Genomic DNA, 21123 nt, shown 5'->3' with positions numbered 1-21123 from the left:
GAAATGGGAGAGGCCACAACGGTGAGAGGCCCGCGTACCGAAAAAAAAAAAAAAGAAAAACTTTAGTCCACTGAACCTTCCCAGAGTTTCAAAGATCAGAGGAGTGAAAGCAAGCAGAGACAAAGAACAGAAGTCCAGCTGGAGAACTTGTAACAATTTAAATAATGGATCAGTCATATAGCAGAGTCATAGGACCTTTAGTTCCTCCCTGAAGGACATAGATATCAATGTCAAACTTGCATTCCTAAGTGGTTTTTACAGAAACCAGACTCCCATCAGATGAAAAATGCTGACCATAAGCACATAGACTCCAGGCCAGTTGGAACCAGAAGGTTGATGATGTTGACTCCGAAAACATCATCCTGTTACCTCGCCACCAACCATCCAGAAGAAAGTCCATGAGCTGCAACCCTTACCCCAATGTTGCCTTTAAAAGCCCTTCCGTAAAAAAATAAATAAATAAATAAATAAAAATAAAAAATAAAAAAATAAAAATAAAAACCCTTCCCTGAAAGCCAAGGGGGAGTTCAGGTCTTTTGAGCATGAGCTGCCTGTTCTCCTTGCTTGGTGCCCTGCAATGAACACTACACTTTTCTTCACCACACCTGGTGTCATTAGATTGGCAGGGCAAGTAGACACAAGTTCAGTTTGGTAACAATATTGAAAACTATACTGTAAACTTTATTGTTGTAAAACAAACCAGTGTTTAAAAATACATTAAAAATTGAAATGAGAGTTCCCTGGTGGTCCAGTGGTTAAGAATCCACGATTCCATTGCGGGGAGCGTGGGTTTGATCCCTAGTTGGGGAACTAGGATCCCACATGCTGTGTGGCACGGCCAAAAAGTATTAAAAAAAAAATTCACAAAAACTTCAAACACAAGAGCAGTTTACATTTTGCCACACTAACCCAGGCTTGAACAGTTGCCAGTATTTAGTACATGGTTATAAGAAACATCACAGGCTAGACACTTGAACATTTTAAAACTACTTTATACATTGCTATGTAATTGTCAAAATGGTGCATTTCAACAGCAGCATAATATTCAAAGCTGATGTGCCCTCACATGATTGCATTCGCCATTTGGTGAACACTGACCAAGGCCTACCAGGTGACAGGTCCAGGGTACAGCAGCCAAGTGTACAAGGTGAGAACATTCACCATTCCCCCACTTGAGCTGGACTTATTTTCACTAATGCGGGTGGAATATCTATGGGGTAGTGAATGGAAAGAATCTAACCATGGCTGAGCCATGTGCCTTTGCCCTTTTTTTTTGCCTTTGCCCTTTTAAGAAGGGACTGATTGATTCCGATCATTTGGGCTTGCATGATGGATCTGAAGCTGAGAAAAATGTTTCAAGACAAGGGCATTTCTTTCTTTGATTGAAACAACTATTTCTTTGGAAAAACTCTGGCTCTGAAAACAGGAGAGAAGACAATAAGAATTCTTATGTTAGGAAAAAACCTAGCTGGTTACATCTTCTTTACACGTACAGAGACACGTGAAAAGATTTGGCTGGTTCACGTGTGAGTGAAAGACTTTAAATCTTGTAAGCTCTATAACAGTGGTTGTTATGAGGAGACATGACAGATGGCTCAAAATTGGAATGCACTGATGTAAACAAAACAAAGCCAAGCTTAGCAGCTTTTCTTTAAAAGTGTCCTGTACATTCAGAGACTATAAGCTTTAAAATGTACATAAAACATCAGTTATCACTTCCCTCACCTGCAAATCCAAGTGCAAAAAAAGACTCAATTTTTTTTTTCCTGTTAACTTTTTTTTTTTTTTTTTTGCGGTACGTGGGCCTCTCACTGCTGTGGCCTCTCCCGTTGCGGAGCGCAGGCTCCGGACGCACAGGCTCAGCGGCCATGGCTCACGGGCCCAGCCGCTCCGCGCGGCATGTGGGGTCTTCCCGGACCGGGGCATGAACCCGTGTCCCCTGCATCGGCAGGCGGACTCTCAACCACTGCGCCACCAGGGAAGCCCTCTGTTAACTTTTTCTTCCACAAAATGTGTACCCTTGTCTCCCCAGTTTCCTTTTACCAGGTCATGAAGCATGAATACACTTGTCATGATGAAATCTTTTTCCCAGAGGTCTGGGCAGAGTCCTGGTGATGAGCTGTTGGTGGAGCCGTGCCAGGTTTGTCTGCTCATGAGGACACAACCCAGCCCTGACTTTGGGCCAGGTCGCCCTGCTCAGCTCCCCTTGGATTTGCCCCTCTGTCCCCTGCCTCTGACCATCTAATTCTTGTTTTTTCCCAACCAACTTTCACAAGCTTAAATGCCTGCAGGGGCTGGTTTTTTTCTAAAGGGGCTGATACTAATGGCTCCAGCCAAGTGGTGTCATGGGAGCAGGTAAGCCCAGTGTCCCGGGTCTGGATTTCTCAAAAGAAGCCAAAGGTCTGCATTTGTGTGTGAAATCTCTTGATTTTTAAAAGCTGGCAGGGATTCAAAGTTTTTAAAAACCCTCTGCCAGTCAAATAACATATACTGAAGACTACCTCTGAGCTGACCTCACCCTCCAGACCACGATGTCACCACTGGCTGGGTCTTTTTGAGCCCAGTCTTTCTCCAACCACAGGGGGGCACCTCCATTTATCTGTGACAGGACCCACAATGAGCAGCTGCATTACAAATCAGTGAAACTTTCAAGGAATTCTATAATCATATCCTGGAAAGCACAACTGCATTAGGCTGCATTTTTGTTAATTTGTTTGATATGTACATCTAAATATACCACAATGTTTACATAGCCCTGTGGATACATTTTTTCCTTTAAAAAAAATATCATTTCGGGAGCCTCAAAACCTAGCAGTGCCCAGCCGTCCTCTGACCCCAGAGGCCCTGGCTGGGGTGGGGAAGAGTCCTCTGGTGCATGAGATGATGAGGGCCAGCAGTGCATTGCAGCACCCAGGACCATGCTCAGCAGCTGCTGAGCTCAGACCCGGGGGTGCGGAGTCTGAAGCCTCTAAGGGAAGCCGGGCTCTGGGGGGCTGTGTGAGGAAGGACTGACGGCGGGAGGGAGCTGGGATGGGGTGGTGTAAGATTATTCCACTTTCAGGTTGGGGATACGTGGAATGGTGTGTTTGGCTGGATTCTGGATTTTTTGTTTCTTGCTAAACACTAGGTTTTATTGTAAAACAAACACCGTTGAATTCTGTAATAGTCACCAGAGGACCCGCGGTCCACAAGGGGGAAGGCAGGACTCCCTTCGCTCTTCTGTCTTGTATGTGACACCCTGAGAACCTCAGCAGCAGTGAGTCCTGCATCCTCCTCAGTGGCTGTGACCGTGACCAAGGATGCAGGGGGACTGCGTGAGTGAGAAGACCAGGACGTGTGTGTGTTGGGGGGTACGTTAGGGCATGTTTAGTACCCCCTCCCCAGTTGAAGGCGTGGGCTGCCATCCAGAGGTGTCTAGATACACATGCTTCGGCTGGGCACTGACACCAGGACATTCCCAGGCCCTGTCTGTACCTCCAAATACAAGAAACGTCCCGAAAGTCCCGTGGACCTGGGCTTTGATCATTACAGAGACTGCGAGGGGCGGTGAGTTGGACCTGGGGACCCAGATCTATCATCTAACCAACGAAAGAAAAGCAAAGAAGAGTAATGGGGAAATGTGACTGCCAACTGGTTATTTATTGCTTTCAGGGACAGCAATGGGGGGGACAATCAGGAAATGGGTAAACATGGTCAAAATGTACAAACTTCCAGTTATGAAATAAGTCCTGGGGATGTAATGTACAGCATGATGACTATAGTTAATACTACTATACAGGCATTGCCCTTTATGGGGGTGAGAGCGGATGCATTCTAAGACCCCCCCAATGGATGCCTGAAGCCACAGATAGTACCGAACCCTATATATACTATGTTTTTTCCTATACATACATACCTATGATAAAGTTTAATTTATAAATTAAGAGACTAACAACAATAACTAATAATTAAATAGAACAATTATAACAATAGACTGTAATAAAAGTTATGTGAAGGGAATTCCCTGGCGGTCCAGTGGTTAGGACTCTGCGCCCTCACTGCGGAGGCTGGGGGTTCGATCCCGCAAACTGCGAGGCGCGGCCAAAAAATAAGTTAGGTGAATATGGTCTGTCTCTCTCAAAATGTTGTACTGCACTCACCTTTTTTCTTGTGATGTGAGACGATACAATGCCTACAGGGTGAGATTAAAGAGAAGTGAAAGACATAGGTATCGTAACCTAGCGTTGGGATACTGCTATTGACCTCCTGGTGATACTTGAGGAGGTGGATCATTTGCTTCGGGTGATCCAGGATCATCATGTGATGATGTAGATGGTTGGGTATCCGAGGCAAGATGGAGCAGGACTGCTGAGATTTCATCACGCTACTCAGAAAGATGTGCAACTTAAAACTTACGAATTGTTTATTTCTGGAAATTTCCTTTTAAGATTTTTGGACCACAGTTGACCTCGGGCAACTGAAACCATGGAGAGTAGCCCCTTGGATAAAGAGGGACCACTGTATTGTATATTTGAAATTTCCTAAGGGAGTAGATCTTAAAAGTTCTTATCACAAGAAAAAATTTTGTAAGTACAGGCAGACCTCGGAGATATTTCGGGTTTGGTTCCAGACCACGGAAATAAAGTGAATGTAGCATAAAGCAAGTCACACAAATTTTTTGGTTTCCCAGTGTATATAAAAGTTATGTTTACACTATACTGTAGTCTATTAAGTGTGCAATTGCATTATGTCTAAAAGCACAATATGCATACCTTAATTAAAAATACTTTATTGCTAAAAAATGCTAAACATCATCTGAGACTTCAGTGAGTCGTAGTAGTAACCTGAAATGTCACTGGTCACAGATACCATAACAAATATAATAATAATTAAAAAGTTTAAAATATTTCAACAATTACCAAAATGTGACTTAGAGACATGAAGTGAGCAAATGCTGTTGGAAAAATGTGTCAATAGACTTGCTCCAATGCAGGGTTGCCACAAACTTTCAGTATGTAACAAATGCAATATCTGCAAATGGCAATAAAGCAAAATATGCCTGTGCATGTATGGTGATGAATGTTAGCTAGATATATTGTGGTGATCATTTCATAGTACAGTAGTCCCCCTTATTTGAGGTTTCACTTTCCGTGGTTTCAGTGACCCTGGATCAGTGGCAGTCTGAAGACATTAAAAGGAAAATTCCAGAAATATGAAACAATTCGTAAGTTTTAAATTGCAGGAGACGACATTCACCTAACTTTTATTACAGGATATTGTTATAGTTGTTCGGTTTCATTATTAGTTATTGTTTTAACCTCTTACTGTGCCTAATTTATAAAGTAAATTTTCTCAAAGGTATGTATGTATAGGGACAGAACATAGTGTATATGGGGTTTGGTACTGTCCGTGATTTCAGGCATCCATTGGGGGTCTTGAAACGTATGCACCTTGAGTAAGGGGGGACCACTGTATATATAAATATTGGATCACTATGTTGTACACCTGAAACTAATGTAGAAAGAACGAAAGAAAGAAAGAAAGAAAGAAAGAAAGAACGAAAGAAAGAAAGAAAGAAAGAAAGAAAGAAAGAAAGAAAGAAAGAAAAGAAAAGAAAGAAAGAAAGAAAGAAAGAAAGAAAAGAAAAGAAAGAAAGAAAGAAAAGGAATTCATCAAGCCCAGGCCTTCCTTGCTGTGGGTGGAGATGGCGTGTGAGCACGTCTATGGGGAGAATCCAGGATGGAAAAGGAGCTCCATCTACACATCTGGTTATCTGTCAGGCACTTGTGTTCCACCCGGGGCTGACTTCTCCATCAGGCACTGGAAACCTAGTGCCCAGGACCCATAAAACTTTTCTTAGAGGAGGAGATTTCTTATGATGTTTTAAAATTTATTTATTTATTTATGGCTGCATTGGGTCTTCGTTGCTGTGCGCGGGCTTCTCATTGTGGTGGCTTCTCTTGTTGCAGAGCACTGGCTTTAGGCACGTGGGCTTCAGTAGTTGTGGCATGCAGGCTTCAGTAGTTGTGGCTCATGGGCTCTAGAGCGCAGGCTCAGTAGTTGCCGCTCACGGCCTTGGTTGCTCCGTGGCATGTGGGATCTTCCCAGACCACGGCTCAAATCCATATCCCCTGCATTGGCAGGCAGATTCTTAACCACTGTGCCACCAGGGAAGTCTGTGATAATGTTTTAATTTCTTTTAAAATCAGACGAGGAAAAAATGAACATAGTGACCACTACATCCTGGAATATATTCATCTTTATACCAGCATGGTCATAAAATATAACTTTTTAAAAGTTGAAGTAAAGTTGGCTTACAATGTTGTGTTAGTCTCTGGTGTACATTAAAGTGATTCAGATCTGTATGTACATATAGATATAGATATACTTTTTCAGATTCTTTTCCATTATAGGTTATTACAAGATTTTGAATATAGTTCCCTGTGCTATACAGTAGGAACTTGTTGTTTATCTATTTATATATACTAGTGTGTACCTGTTCATCCTAAACTCCTAATTTATTGCCCCCTTCCACTTTGGTAATCATAATTTTGTTTTCTATGTCTGTGAGTCTATTTCTGTTTTCATTTGTATCATTTTTTAGATTCCACATATAAGTTACAGGTATTTGTCCTTCTCTGTCTGACTTACTTCACTTAGTATGATAATCTCTAGGTCCATCCATGTTGCTGCAAATGACATTATTTCATTCTTTTTTTATGACCGTAATATTCTGTTATATATATATTTCTATATAGATATAGATATATATATCTCACATATTCTGTATCCATTCATCTGTCAGTGGACATTTAGGTTGCTTCCACGTCTTGGCTATTGTAAGTAGTACTGCTATGAACATTGGGGTGCATGTATCTTTTTGAATTAGGGGTTTCTCTGCATGTATGCCCAGGAGTGGAGTTGCTGGATCATATGGTAAGTCTATTTTTAGTTTTTTAAGGAACCTCCATACTGTTTTCCATAGTGGTTGCACCAATTTACATTCCCACCAACTGTGTAGGAGTGTTCTCTTTACTCCACACCCTCTCCAGCATTTATTATTTGTAGACTTTTTGATGATGGTCATTCTGACTGGTGTGAGGTAATAACTCATTGCTGTTTTGATTTGCATTTCTCTAATAATTAGTGATGTGGAGTATCTTTTCATGTGCCTTTTAGCCATCTGTATGTCTTCTTTGGAGAAATGTCTATTTAGGTCTTCTGCCCATTTTTTGATTTTTTTTTTTTTGATATTGAGCTGTCTGAGCTATTTGTATGTTTTGAAAATTAACTCCTTGTCAGTCTTATCATTTGCAAATATTTTCTCCCATTCTGTAGGTTTTGTTTTCCTTTTGTTTATGGTTTCCTTTGCTCTGCAAAAGCTTATAAGTTTGATTAGGCCCCACTTGTTTACTTTTGCTTTTATTTCTTTTGCCTTAGGAGACTGACCTAAGAAAACATTGCTACAATTTATGTCAGAAAATGTTTTGCCTATGTTCTCTTCTAGTAGTTTTATGGTGTGATTTCTTATATTTAAGTCTTTAAGCATTTTGCGTTTATTTGTGTGTATGGTGTGAGGGAGTGTTCTAACTTCATTGATTTACATGTGGCTGTCCAGCTTTCCCAACACCACTTGTTGAAAAAACTATCTTTTTCCCATTGTATATTCTTGCTTCCTCTATCGAAGGTGAATTGACCATAAGTGTGTGGGTTTATTTCTGGGCTGTCTATTCTGTTCCATTGATCCATATGTCCACTTTTGTGCCAATACCACACTGTTTTGATTACTGTAGCTTTGTCGTATTGTCTGATGTCTGGGAGGGTTATGCCTCTAGCTTTGTTCTTTTTCCTCAGGATCACTTTTGTAATTCTGGATCTTTTGTGGTTCCATATAAATTTTAGGATTATTTGTTCTAGTTCTGTGAATAATGTCATGGGAAATTTGATAGGGATTGCATTAAATCTATAGACTGCTTTGTGTAGTATGGCCATTTTAACTATAATTCTTCCAATCCATGAGCATGGGATATCTTTCAATTTCTTTGAATCATCTTTAATTTTCTTCTTTTTTTTTTTTACATCTTTATTGGAGTATAATTGCTTTACATTGTGTATGATAATTTTCTTTATCAATGTTTTATAGTTCTCAGCATATAAATCTTTCACCTCCTTGGTCAGGTTTATTCCTAAGTATTTTATTTTATTAAATTTTTTATTTTTAATTTAATTTTATTTTTTGATGCGATTTTAAAAGGGTTTTTTTTTTTTTTTACTTTCTCTTTCTGATATTTCATTGTTACTGTAAATAAATGCAACAGATTTCTGCATGTTAACCTTGTATCCTGGACTTCCCTGTGGGCACAGTGGTTAAGAATCCGCCTGCCAATGCAGGGGACATGGGTTCGAGCCCTGGTCCAGGAAGATCCCACATGCTGCGGAGCAACTAGGCCCATGCGCCACAACTACTGAGCCTTCACTCTAGAGCCCTCAAGCCACAACTACTGAGCCTGCGTGCCACAACTACTGAAGCCCGAGTGCCTAGAACCCATGTTCTACAACAAGAGAAGCCACTGCAATGAGAAGCCCGCGCACTGAAACAAAGAGTAACCCCTGCTCGCCACAACTAGGGAAAGCCCATGCACAGAAACGAAGACCCAACACAGCTAAAAAAAAAAAAAAAAGCCTGTGGCTGCTGATGCCAGACATGCCCTAGCCACAGGAGCGCCAGATGCCCCAGCGGGTAAACCCTTGGAAGTCACACAGCCACAGGGAATCAGCTCAGATTTCAGCCCTGCCTCTGCATGTGGGTAACCTGCAGGCACTCGAGCGCTCCCAGACCTTGTAGAGGTTGAGCTGAGCCCACTGTGAACACGCTGAGAATGAGGCTGCTTTGGCCGGGGGCGGGGGGGGGGGCATGCCCTCCCCTTTACGTGTGCATTGACAATGGCCTCCCCAGTTGTGGCCTGGACCACACTCCAGGCCCTTTGGGCTGTCCCCACACAGCTGACCTCAATCCTCTCCCTGGATCTGTCTGTTGAAACCTGAGTTTCAGCCCCCAGGCACTGCATACTCCAGCTGGTGAGATCTCTGGCTGGGAAATGCAGCAAGGTGGCCAGGACGGTCTGTGCTGCTCTGTCTCAATCCTGCCTGATGCAAAGTTGCTGCACTCACCTCTGAGCCTCTGAGGCTCCCTATCTGTGCTGGCTGATCTCCCAGCCAGGGAGGATTGCCAGGGAAAAGGAACCCTTCCTCCTTCACAGCTCCCTCCCATGAGCACAAGTCCCGTCCAATTCCTTTTTTTCCCCTCTTTGGTCCTACCCAATCTGGGGATCTTTCTTGCAGCTTTGGTTGTATGAGATCTTCTGCCAGCTTTCAGTAGGTATTCTGTGAGAACTGTTCCACATACAGATGTATTTTCGATGTACTTGTGGGAGGACGTGGGCTCCATTTCCTATTTCACCATCTTGATCTCTAGCTCATTAGATCTTTTTTCAAATATAACTTTTTGTTTGTTTGTTTTTGTTTTTTGGCCGCACAGTGTGGCTTGTGGAACCTTAGTCCCCCAGCCAGGGATTGAACTCACACCCTCAGCAGTGAAAGCACAGAGTCTTAACCACTGGAGAGCCAGGGAATTCCCGTCATATATAACTTTTAATGTTATTTTGTTGAAGCTCACGAATGTAACTTTTTAAAATAAAAATTTATTTATTTATGGATGCATTGGGTTTTTGCTGCTGCCCACGGGCTTTCTCTAGTTTTGGTGAGTGGGGGCTACTCCTGGTTGCCGTGTGCGGGCTTCTCATTGCGGTGGCTTCTCTTATTGCAGAGCATGGGCTCTAGGCACACGGGCTTCAGTTGTTGTGGCTCGTGGGCTCAGTAGTTGCGGCTCGTGGGCTCTAGAGCGCAGGCTCAGTAGTTGTGGTTCGTGGGCTCCAGAGTGTAGGCTGAGTAGTTGTGGCACAGGGGCTTAGTTGCTCCGTGGCATGTGGGATCTTCCCGGACCAGGGATCGAACCCGTGTCCCCTGCATTGGCAGACAGATTCTCAACCACTGCGCCACCAGGGAAGCACCGCAAATGTTAAGAGCAGGGGAGGGTTTCCGACAGGGCCCAGGGTCCGGGTCGAGGGCAAGCCTGGTCTGCAGCAGCGCCGGGGGGTGGGGGGGGGGAACCGGTGTCCTTCTGAGGGAGAGCAGACAGATGCAAGCCGCAGGCCAGATGGACAGGTGGTAAAATGGAGGCTCTCCAGTTATCGACGGAGCGAGAGAAGTGAGGCAGAGGCGTGCGGCACAGTGACATTTCTGTAAAAAACAAAAATTCAAAGCACAGGTGCACGGAACTCGATGCATGTTGGGCAGGACGTGTGCAGGGACATGGTTTGCTGGGATGGCCTGGGGCGCTGCGGGCGGGGAGGGGGCTGGGACTGGAGCGGGTGGTGGGGTGAGAGCAGGGCTGGGTGAATGCAACACTCTAAGTCCCAGAGGAAAAAGAAGCGATCCGTGGGCACCGGGCCATGGAGACGTGGGCTGGAGCCCAAACTGGGCACCTGCAGGCTCTCGGTGCGGCCGCCCCCTCACCTTCCTGCCGCGGCATCTGGGTGAGGTCCTCTACCAGGCTAGCGGCCAATCGGAAGCCGCCTAGGCTGTGTTCCCCGCCCCAATGGAGTCCGGGTGTTACCGGGACACGGATTCGGTCGCATGGTAACAGGGTGCCCTGTCCGGAGAGGGGGCGGAGAATGTGCAGTGTCTGCACTGCCTCTGAGCGGTGCCGTGCAAACGCGCTCCCTTTGCAATTCAGCTGCCAGATAAGGCCGACATTCCAGACAAATAAGGAAAGTTTTTCTTTTTGACTATGAGTGTGTCTCATATTTATTATGTTAAAAAAATTGTTTTAAAAATATTTATTTATTTGGTTGCGCCAGGTATTAGTTGAGGCAGGCGGGCTCCTTAGTTCCCGCACACGGGCTCCTTAGTTGTGGCATGTGACCTCTTAGTTGCAGCATGCATGTGGAATCTAGTTCTCTGACCAGGCATGAAACCCGGGCCCCCTGCATTGGGAGCGCAGAGTCTTAACCACTGTGCCACCAGGGAAGTACCAAACATTTAAAAAAAAAAAAAAAGTCTTAGTTAGTGTAATATGTTCCAGTATAGGATTTCCAGATTTAGCAACTTAAAAAATAGGAGCGGCCCAGTTAAGAATTGAATTGCAGATAACCATGAGTGTTTTTTAGGATTAGCATGTTTCACATTGAGTGTATTTTAAGAACTTCAAATAGATAAGCAGCAAGGATCTATTGTACAGCACAGGGAAATATAGCCATTATTTTGTAATTAGTACAATAAATTTAAATGGAGTATATTCTATAAAAATACTGGACACTATGTTGTACACCTGAAACTAATATAATATTAGTTTCTATACTTCAATTTAAAAAAAGCGATCAAAGCCCAAGTATAACAAAGGGATGATACCACATATGAAAAAGGAAAAAGAGGATTACCTTGTCTGCTATCGGACCATATAATACCAATTAGTCAAATAAATATGAAATAGACACATGAAAAACAAGTTTTGTTGCCTGTTATCAAAGATGACTGCGGGACTTCACTGGTGGCGCAGTGGTTAAGAATCCGCCTGCCAATGCAGGGGACACGGGTTTGATCCCTGGTCCGGGAAGATCCCACATGCAGCGGAGCAACTAAGTCCATGTGCCGCAACTACTGAGCCTGCCCTCTAGAGCCCGCGAGCCACAACTACTGAAGCCCGTGTACTTAGAGCCTGTGCTCAGCAACAAGAGAAGCCACCGCAATGAGAAGCCCGCGCACCCACCTAGAGAAAGCCCGCGCGCGCAGAGACGAAGACCAAACACAGCCAAAAAAAAAAAAAAAAAAAAAAGAGCCTGGGACTTCCCTGGCGTTCCAGTGGTTAGGACTTCGTGCTTTCACTGCAGAGGGCACGGGTTTGATCCCTGGTCGGGGAACTAAGATCCCGCGTGACCACCTAGTGGGAGACATGTGGTCAGCCCTGCACATCCCCGTGGCCTGGCTCCTAGGGCTCTATAAATTTCCCAAGGTGAATCACCCCAAAGCCTGTCCCCTTCACAAACTGTGCTTTCGCTACTACCGGCCAGGTTTCCCGCTAATGCTTTATGTGCCAGACACTATTTTTACTCCACACCATAATCTGGTGGTGAGGGAACCTCAATCCCTGTGACATCAACAAGGAAAGTGAGGTTTAGAAACAAATAAATGATGGGTCCAAGCTCACCCAGGGAGGCTTGGAATGACACCAACCTGACGTTCCCCAAATTTCAGGCCCTGGGCGTCATCCCTACGACGGTGGTCATCTTCTTGTCTTCCTTTAAATTTGGCTCCTACGTTCACAGGTTTGTTGAGATAGAATTCACACACTACGCCACTCACCCACTTAAAGTGGACAATTCAGTGCTTTTAGTCTACACTCAGAGTTATGCAGACATCAGCACAATCAGAGAACATTGTCATCACCCAATAAAGAAACATCAAACCCATGAGCCACCACTTCCCATCATCCTCAGCCCCTGGCAACCACTAATCTGCTTTCTATCTCTATGGATTTGCCTTTTCTGGATATTTCATATAAATGGAATCATGTCTCATGTGGTCTTTTGTGTCTGGCTTCTTTCACCCACCATAATGTCTTCAAGGTTCATCAGCGTTGTAGCATCTATCAGAGCTTCATTCCATTTTATAGCTGAGTGATATTCCATTGTATGAATGGACCACGACGTGTTTATCTGTTTATCAGCTGAGGGACATCTGAGCTGCCTCCACTTTTTGGTTATTGTGAATAATGCTGCTGTGAACAGGGTAGGTTTTGTGTATGTGTGTTTTCAAGTCTCTTGGGTATTTGAGTGGAATCGATGGGCCACATGGTAATTCGATGTTTCACTATTTGAAGAACTAACAGAGCATTTTCCAAAGTGACTGCACGGTTTTACATTCCCACCAGCATTGTCTGAGGATTCCAATTTAAATCTATTCATTTTGACTTTGAAACTATATATTGGAGTGAATTCTCTTCTTGAAGCCTTAAATCTGCTAGGTTCCCAGGCCTGCCGGGAGAGGATTGTCGTCCTACCTGTGAAGCTGGGGCCTTATAAGTCACATAATAGGTTCCAGGGCATTTCTGGGGGCTGGGCTTTGGGGGTGTGGGTGCCACAGAGGAAGTCCAACCCTGGTTCCTCCTCAGAGGGCTTGCCATGTGATGCGATTTATTCTTAAGTGTGACACTCCAGGTATGGGCTCAGCTGTCTGACTGATTCGTCCAGTTCTCTCCTGATAAAAAGGAGTCTTAGAGAATCTCTGCAAGTAACCACACCGCTGTTACAGGGGAAGAAACTGGGGGGAGCTATCTGTGGATTCTGACAGGGCTGTGAATGCAAGATGCCATCTAAAGAAGAACGCTTGTATGGGGGGCAGGATGCTGAGGTAGCCCTGAGATCCTTGCCTGCGGGTGCACACGCCCCCTATGGTCCCCGACCCTGAGCGGCCAGAGCAACCTGTGAATGCGCTGGGGCCCTCGCTTTCGTGATTATGTTACATCATACAAGACTCGACAGAGTAGCCTGAAGAGACACTTTTCTCCTCTGACATAAAGGAGAATTAAACAGCCATATTGATATTTTTCCTTTGAGATAATTTATCTTTTTATTAAAAACTTTTTTAGATTTTAACTTATTTATTTTTATTGAAGCAGAGTTGATTTACAGTGTTGTGTTAGTCTCAGGTGTACAGCAAAGTGATCCAGTTATATATATATTTATATACATATTCTTTTTCAGATTTTTTCCCCTTATAGGTTATTACAAAAATTTGAGGGCTTCCCTGGTGGCGCAGTGGTTGAGAGTCCGCCTACCGAAGCAGGGGACACGGGTTCGTGCCCCGGTCCGGGAATATCCCACATGTCGTGGAGCGGCTGGGCCCGTGAGCCATGGCCTCTGAGCCTGTGCGTCCGGAGCCTGTGCTCCGCAATGGGAGAGGCCACAACAGTGAGAGGCCCGCGTACCGCAAAATAAAATAAAATAAAATAAAATAAAATAAAAATTTGAGTATAGTTCCCTGTGCTGTACAGTAGGTCCTTCTTGGAAATGGCCATATTTTGAAAGTAGGAGGCCATGTGACAAGAATATGAGGTGCCCTCCAGGAGTGGAGAGGGGCCCTCCACCAAGAGCCAGCAAGAAAACAAGACCTCACTCTTACAACTGCAAGCAACTGAATTCTGCCAACAGCCAATGATCCTGGACTTGGAGCCCACACCTCAGATGGGAGCTCAGCCCTGGCTGATTCCGTGCTGGCCACCTTGGGAGACTCTGAGCAGAGGACCCAGTTAAGTAAGCCATGCTCTCACTCCTGACCCACAGAAGATGTTAGCTAAAAAATACGTGATTTTTTAAGCTGCTAAGTTGCAGAAACTATTGGTCCTTGCTTAAGACAGACACATAGATGGTTGTAGCTGCGTTGCCTCAACTGAAATGATGATCCAGTTTGAAAATAAATTGATCAGGTGGTAACACAATAATAAGACTTCATTCCTATCATAAGCAAAAAAAAAAAAAAAAAAAAAAATTGAGAGAGCCTTGTGAATTTGTTATTGTCATATATCATATTAATACAAGTTTGGAATTTGGTTTTCCTTCTGTTAAAATGCCAAACTGGTCTTGGCATATTCAGACCATTCTTAGCAACAGGTAGTAAAATGCGATTCTTTGTGTAATCTGCCCAGAGAGAGGAGATTCAGAAAATTACCAGAATAACCCCTGGGGCTTGGGCTGAATTGTCATTCCCCAGTTAAACAAACAAACAAACAAAAAAATACAGAATTTTTTTCCCTCACTTCTGAAAGAGCTAATTTTATTTTTTAAATTTTATTGAAGTATAGTTGAGTTACAATATTGTATTAATTTCTGCTGTACAGCAAAGTGACTCAGTTAGATGTATATATATATATATATTCTTTTTCATATTCTTTTCCATTATGATTTATCACAGGATACTGAATATAGTTTCCTCTGCTATACAGTAGGACCTTGCTGTTTATCCATCCTTTATATAATAGTTTGCATCTGCTAATCCCAATCTCCCCGTCCATTGGAGGCAGGAGATAGATGGGCTCCAGGCTAGACATTTACAACTGGCCTCCTGTTCACACTTACTAGGGTGAGAAAAAGATGGGCTCCAGGCTGCACATTCACTACCAGCCCCCTGTTTACATTTCCTGAAGCAAGAGACAAATGGCCTCTAGGACTACATATTTATGACCAGGCTCCTGTTTATATTTTGAGATCTGCACCTCTATATAAAAACTAGCAACAGAAATAGGGTAAATAATTGGAGATTGGACATTCTTATGGCAGGTACAGAGTGGGACTAAACCCTGTTAAAAGATCAAGAGGTCATACATTTCCCATCCTTGGAGCAAGGGAAACATTGCACACGCGCAGAAAGGTTCCTTGGGGGTCAAAAAGGAGGGGGCGCCACCCCACAATAGGCGATGCTAAGGCCGTCCCATAGGCCTCTGGGCTGTAATCCATCTTCGAAAAAAGATGAGCACGCGGGCTTCCCTGGTGGCGCAGTGGTTGAGAGTTCGCCTGCCGATGCAGAGGACGCGGGTTCGTGCCCCGGTCCGGGAAGATCCCACATGCCGCAGGGCGGCTGAGCCCATGAGCTATGGCCGCTGAGCCTGCGCGTCCGGAGCCTGTGCTCCGCAACGGGAGAGACCACAACAGTGAGAGTCCCGCGTACTGAAAAAAAAAAAAAGTTGAGCACGCATGTTGGGGAGGGTCCTAGGGCACGGCAGGTGTGGAAAAAGAAACCAGATAATTGGCCAGAGGTAAACAGAGACCCGGAAGAACTGCCCTATATGAATGACTTAACCGCCTCTTTACTGGTTTCCTCCTCATTAGGGAGGATGCCCACACCCTTTCTCTCCGGGTGTGCATCTCTGCCTTGCTTCTGTCTTAACGAAACAAACTGCTTCTCTGTGTGCTCTCCCACTTGTTGTTGTGCTGTCTCTAATAATAAACTCTGTACCTGTTTTTACAGTTTTTGCCTCCGTGAGAAATGCACTTTTCACTGGGGGCAAAAGCCATGGGGTGTAGTGGCCAGGATTCCTGGTTTTCATCCAGGCTCCCCAGGTTCAATTCCTGGGCAGGGAATTAAGATCTTGCTTCACGCCACCACTCACTGCTGCCTCTCTGAGATCCTTCCCCCACACCCCCTACCCCTTGGTAACCCCAGGTCTGTTCTCTGTGTCTGTGACTCTGTTTCTGTTTCATAGATATGTTCATTCGTGTCATATTTTAGATTCCACCTATAAGTAATATTATATGGTATTTGTCCTGAAAGAGCTAATTTTAACTGTGTTCTGTTTCTTTTAGAATCTAATCAGATATATGACTATTAGTTTCACATAATGTTTAAGATTTTTAAAAAATGTAACCTGGGACTTCCTTGGTAGTCTAGTGGTTAAGGCTCTGAGCTTCCACTGCCAGGGGCACGGGTTCCATCCCTGGTCAGGGAAGTTCAACATGCTGCAGCACAGTGCGACCAAAACAAACAAACAAAAAACATGTTCAACTAAGTTGAATTATCATTCGGACACATTTTTATATCAATAGTAATTATGATCCATGTGGTATCAACTGAAGGATAATTTCCAAGAACCTAACTTAACATTAAGAGATTGGGCTCATGCTAATTTCTTAATTATTTAACGATCTTTGGATACTGGAACAATTTCTAAGTAAGTCAGAATACTGAAAGTCTGGCCACAAAGAATAGATTTGGTGTTTTTTTTTCTTTCTTTCTTGCTGCACCATGCTGTTTGCAGGATCTTAGTTCCCTGAACAGGGATCAAACCTGGGCCCCCTGCAGTGAAAGCGTGGAGTTCTAACCACTGGACACCAGGGAATTCCCTAGATTTTGTATTTCTACTTTGACTTCATATTTCTACGCATTGTAGGGTAGCATAGATTTGGGTCGTGTTAATGAGTGTGTTTATTTTTGACACTTTAAAGTGTGTAAAGGATGTGTGTGGCTTTAGGGGGTAACATCACGCCTCCCAACATACCCATCCTCAACAGCCTTTGGGTTGTTGGGTCTTTTGACTTGTGGGGTGTGATGCTATCTCATTGTGGTCAGAACAGCAATTTAATCTCCAAAGGAAGGGGTGGCAGAATGGGTGAGAGTTGCTGTCCTAGTCGGCAAGGGCTGCCGTAACAAAATACCACAGACAATGTTGCTTAAAGAACAGACGTTAATTTTCTCAGTTCTGGCGGCTGGACATTCAAGATCAAAATGTTGACAGCATTGATTCCTTTTGAGGTCTCTCTCCTTGGCTTGCAGATGACCACCCGCTCCCTGTGTCCTCATATGGTCGTCCCTCTGTGCCTGTCTGTGTCCCAATCTCCTCTTCTTACATGGCAAGCCCACTGTGGCTGTGGAGTGATGTAGCTGAAAAAAGATGAAAAATGACATTTTATGAAAGAACTATCCAACAACCTACGACTGATGCTTGCCTTCATTACCCACCTAATAAACAAAAACACCCAGGCACAGGATATAATATTTAAATGTCTTTGTCAAAATAAATAAATACATCTTTGTCTCTTATTTAAAAAACACAGGGCTTACCTGGTGGCACAGTGGTTAAGAATCCGCCTGCCAATGCAGGGGACACTAGTTCAAGCCCTGGTCCGGGAAGATACCACATGCCGTGGAGCAACTAAGCCCTTGAGCCACAACTCCTGAGCCTGCGCTCTAGAGCCCACGAGCCACAACTACTGAGCCCACGTGCCACAGCTACTGAAGCCCATGTGTCTAGAGCCCGTGCTCCACAAGAGAAGCCAATGCAATGAGAAGCCTGCGCACTGCAACGGAGAGTAGCTCCTGCTCTCCACAACTAGAGAAAGCCCACACACAGTAACGAAGACCCAATGCAGCCAAATAAATAAATAAATAAATAAATTTATATTAAAAAAAAACAATAACAACAAACCAAATAAACAAGTAAGGTGACATTTATTTTTACTTCATCTCCAGGAAGGTATATTTGTGAAGGTAGCATCTTCCACACCTGGTGTGAAGAGCAAGCTGTCCTCAGAGGCCTCACGAGGCCTGGAGACAATGGACTACAACTTCCAGAATGCCTCGCTCCAAGAGGTCGCAGGCTGGACCCGCCCACTGCACCGCGAAGCCCCCTGGGAGATGTAGTAGGACGCTCTAGGTGCCCGCGCGCCGCCTGGCGGACAAGGTTAGTGTGATTATGAATTCCTAGAACGCCCTGAACGCCCAGAACGCTCCTCGTCAGGCTCCCCAGACCCTCTGGATGCCCGCCCAATAGTCGCTTCTGTGTGTTACAGTGAGATAAAGTGGTCTCAGTGCGTCCTAGGCCTGGCCCGGCAGCCAGGACTTTGATTCCCGAAGGCCCTATTCCCAGCCTAGGCCCGGCCCCGCAAACCCATTGGGCGGTCCCCCGCGCCGCCACGCCTTCTGGGAAATGTAGTCTGACTCCCTGGACGCCCTGGTCCAGAGTCGGCTGCAGGAATACAACTCCCAGAAGCTCCAGCGCAGCGGCGTCTCAACGTCCCGGGCTTCCCCGTCGCTCTCTCGCGTTGGTCGGTAGGTCGCGCCACAGGGTCTTCTGGTAAATGTAGTCTGACTCTTTGTGCGCTCAGGAACAGGGCTCCGGCAGCGACGCACACGTGTTGGTCGGCAGGCCGACCTGCGGGTCTCCTGGTCTTGGTAGTTTCCCCGGAGGGCGCTCTGGGCCGAGGTCTCCGGAGTCCGCGGTCTGGGGACGGAGTAACCGTCGGGAGAGCTGCGGGGTCCGGCCGCCCGGGGCCTGAGGCGGACGGTGTCGGGACCTGACGGGACCCGAGAGCCGTGGCCCTGGCCCCTCCCTGTGTGCAGAGACTCCGGGGTGGGCGCTGCGGGTCGGACCTGACCGCCGTCGAGGTTTGTTACTCGCCTTTCCCAGCTCTGACTCGGTCGAGAGCTAGGAGTCGGAAGAGATGACGGCCACGGGGCTCTTGGCTGCCTGCGTCCCGGTGAGTGGCCGCTCCTCTCCCTCCTGATGGGCTGGGCCTGGGCCCCAGGCTAGGGGGCATAACTCCCCCGACTTCGGACCCTCAGCCCGTCGTTCTGGCCGAGGAGGGATGAACAGAAGAGGCAGAAAACTGCCTGGTCCTGCAGTCCTTAAGTGTATCAATAAAGCCCTAGAGCCAGTGAAGATCTAGTCACAAAGCCTCCCAGCAAGAAACTTCCTGACCCGAATGGCTTCAGCTACCACCCGTTTAATGAACAAACGATTCTGGTCTTTCCATCATCTGGAATGATTTGTCTAAAAGAGGGAGCATGTCTCTGTTAATTCTTATGAAGCCCGCCTAACCTGTGTTCCAAAACTTGTGCACTTCTCTCAGCTCAGGCTCCTGCTTTGAAAGGACAAAAAAACAAGACTCCAGGAAAGTGGCAACTACTTTCTCAGACTGTTGCCAGGGTTAAGTGAATTTCCGTTAGAGAAAGTGCTGACTTAGCACTGTGCTCAGCCTGGAGAACTCTTGGCAAATGTTAACATTATTATCAGCAGTTAATAACATCATCTTTTTAAGCCTGATATATAAAAAGGAAGAGGAATCATGAAGGATGGCTGTACATTTTGATCTTGTGGAGGATCCCTAGTTTATCAAGAAATGCGTGAGATTCTTAGGGGGTAAACATTTCAGTATTATGGGGGCTGTCCTCTGAAATGGCTGATGGAGGCCCCCAGATCCCCCAGGGAGCCTTGAGTATCCCTCAGAAGCCAGAACCTTCTCAGGACATCTCTCTGTACGCCTGAGTCCATCCTCACGTTCTCATGTATGCTGCTCCCAGCCCTTGTGGGAGCTTTGCAGAGATCAGGGTCTTAGCTAAGCAGACACGATGGTGACATTTCAGGGGCAGTTAACCTTCGATGATGTGGCTGTGGACTTCACCCAGGAGGAGTAGGGGCTGCTGGGCCCTGGCCAGAAGACCCTGTACCACAACATGATGCTGGAGACCTTTAGGCACTTGGGCACTGTGGGTGAGGCTGTGCCTTGTGTTGACTTGCATCTGCCTGGGGTCTTGGCAGAGTGGGTGTGACCTGGCTGGGAGTGTGGGGTCAGTGAACCCTAGAAGGGTTTCTCTTCTTCCAAGTCCTCAAGGCCTGATCTCTCACTTGGACAGTGTCTTGGATCTCCAAACCAGCTATCGTGGCCCAGCTAGAACTCAGAGTAGAGCCATGGATAATGGACAGAGGACTCTCCCAAGATTCCTGCCCAGGTGAGAAAGGATCTTTACAGTCAATGTTTATATTTTCCTTCATATCTACCCTTTCGTATACTCTTCACTCCCTTTGGTATTTCCATAATTCCTCCTAGGATCATTTTCCTTTTGTCTGAAGAGCTCCCTTTATCATTTCTTTTAGAGTGACAGAATTCCCCCACTTTGTGTTTGCTTGAAAATGTCTTTATTTCATCTTCATTTTGGAAAGATACTTTAAGCAGAGAATTTTAAGTTGGCAGTTCTTTTTTTTTTTTCAGCCCTTTAAAGACACCATGCTATTGTTTTCTGTATTCCATGGTTTCTGTTGAGAAGTCAACTCTCTGTCTTATTATTGTTACTTTGAAGACAGTGGGCCTTTTTGTATGTATTTTTACTAACAGTGCTTTGTTAAATACACAAATTTTAAGTGTACAGTTGAAAAATTTTGACAAATGTATACCTATATGTAATCTTTCAAATTGAGCTTGAGGACATTTACATTACCTCACAAATTCCTTTTGTTACCTCTTTCCATTTAAAAAATTATTTATTTATTTATTTATTTATTTTTGGCTGTGTTGGGTCTTTGTTGCTGCACGTGGGCTTTCTGTAGTTGCAGTGAGCGGGGGCTACTCTTCGTTGCGGTGCACGGGCTTCTCACTGTGGTGGCTTCTCTTGTTGTGGAGCACAGGCTCTAGGCACGTGGGCTTCAGTAGTTGCAGCACTTGGGCTCAGTAGTTGTGGCTCGCGGGCTGTAGAACACTGTCTCAGTAGCTGTGGTGCACAGGCTTAGTTGCGCCGCAGCATGTGGGATCTTCCCGGACC

This window comes from Lipotes vexillifer, unplaced genomic scaffold, assembly GCF_000442215.2.
Source record: "Lipotes vexillifer unplaced genomic scaffold, Lipotes_vexillifer_v1.1 scaffold995, whole genome shotgun sequence".
In the NCBI taxonomy this organism is placed as follows: Eukaryota; Metazoa; Chordata; class Mammalia; order Artiodactyla; family Lipotidae; genus Lipotes; species Lipotes vexillifer.
The sequence above is the reverse complement of the archived record's forward strand: the minus strand, read 5'-3'. Positions refer to the sequence as shown.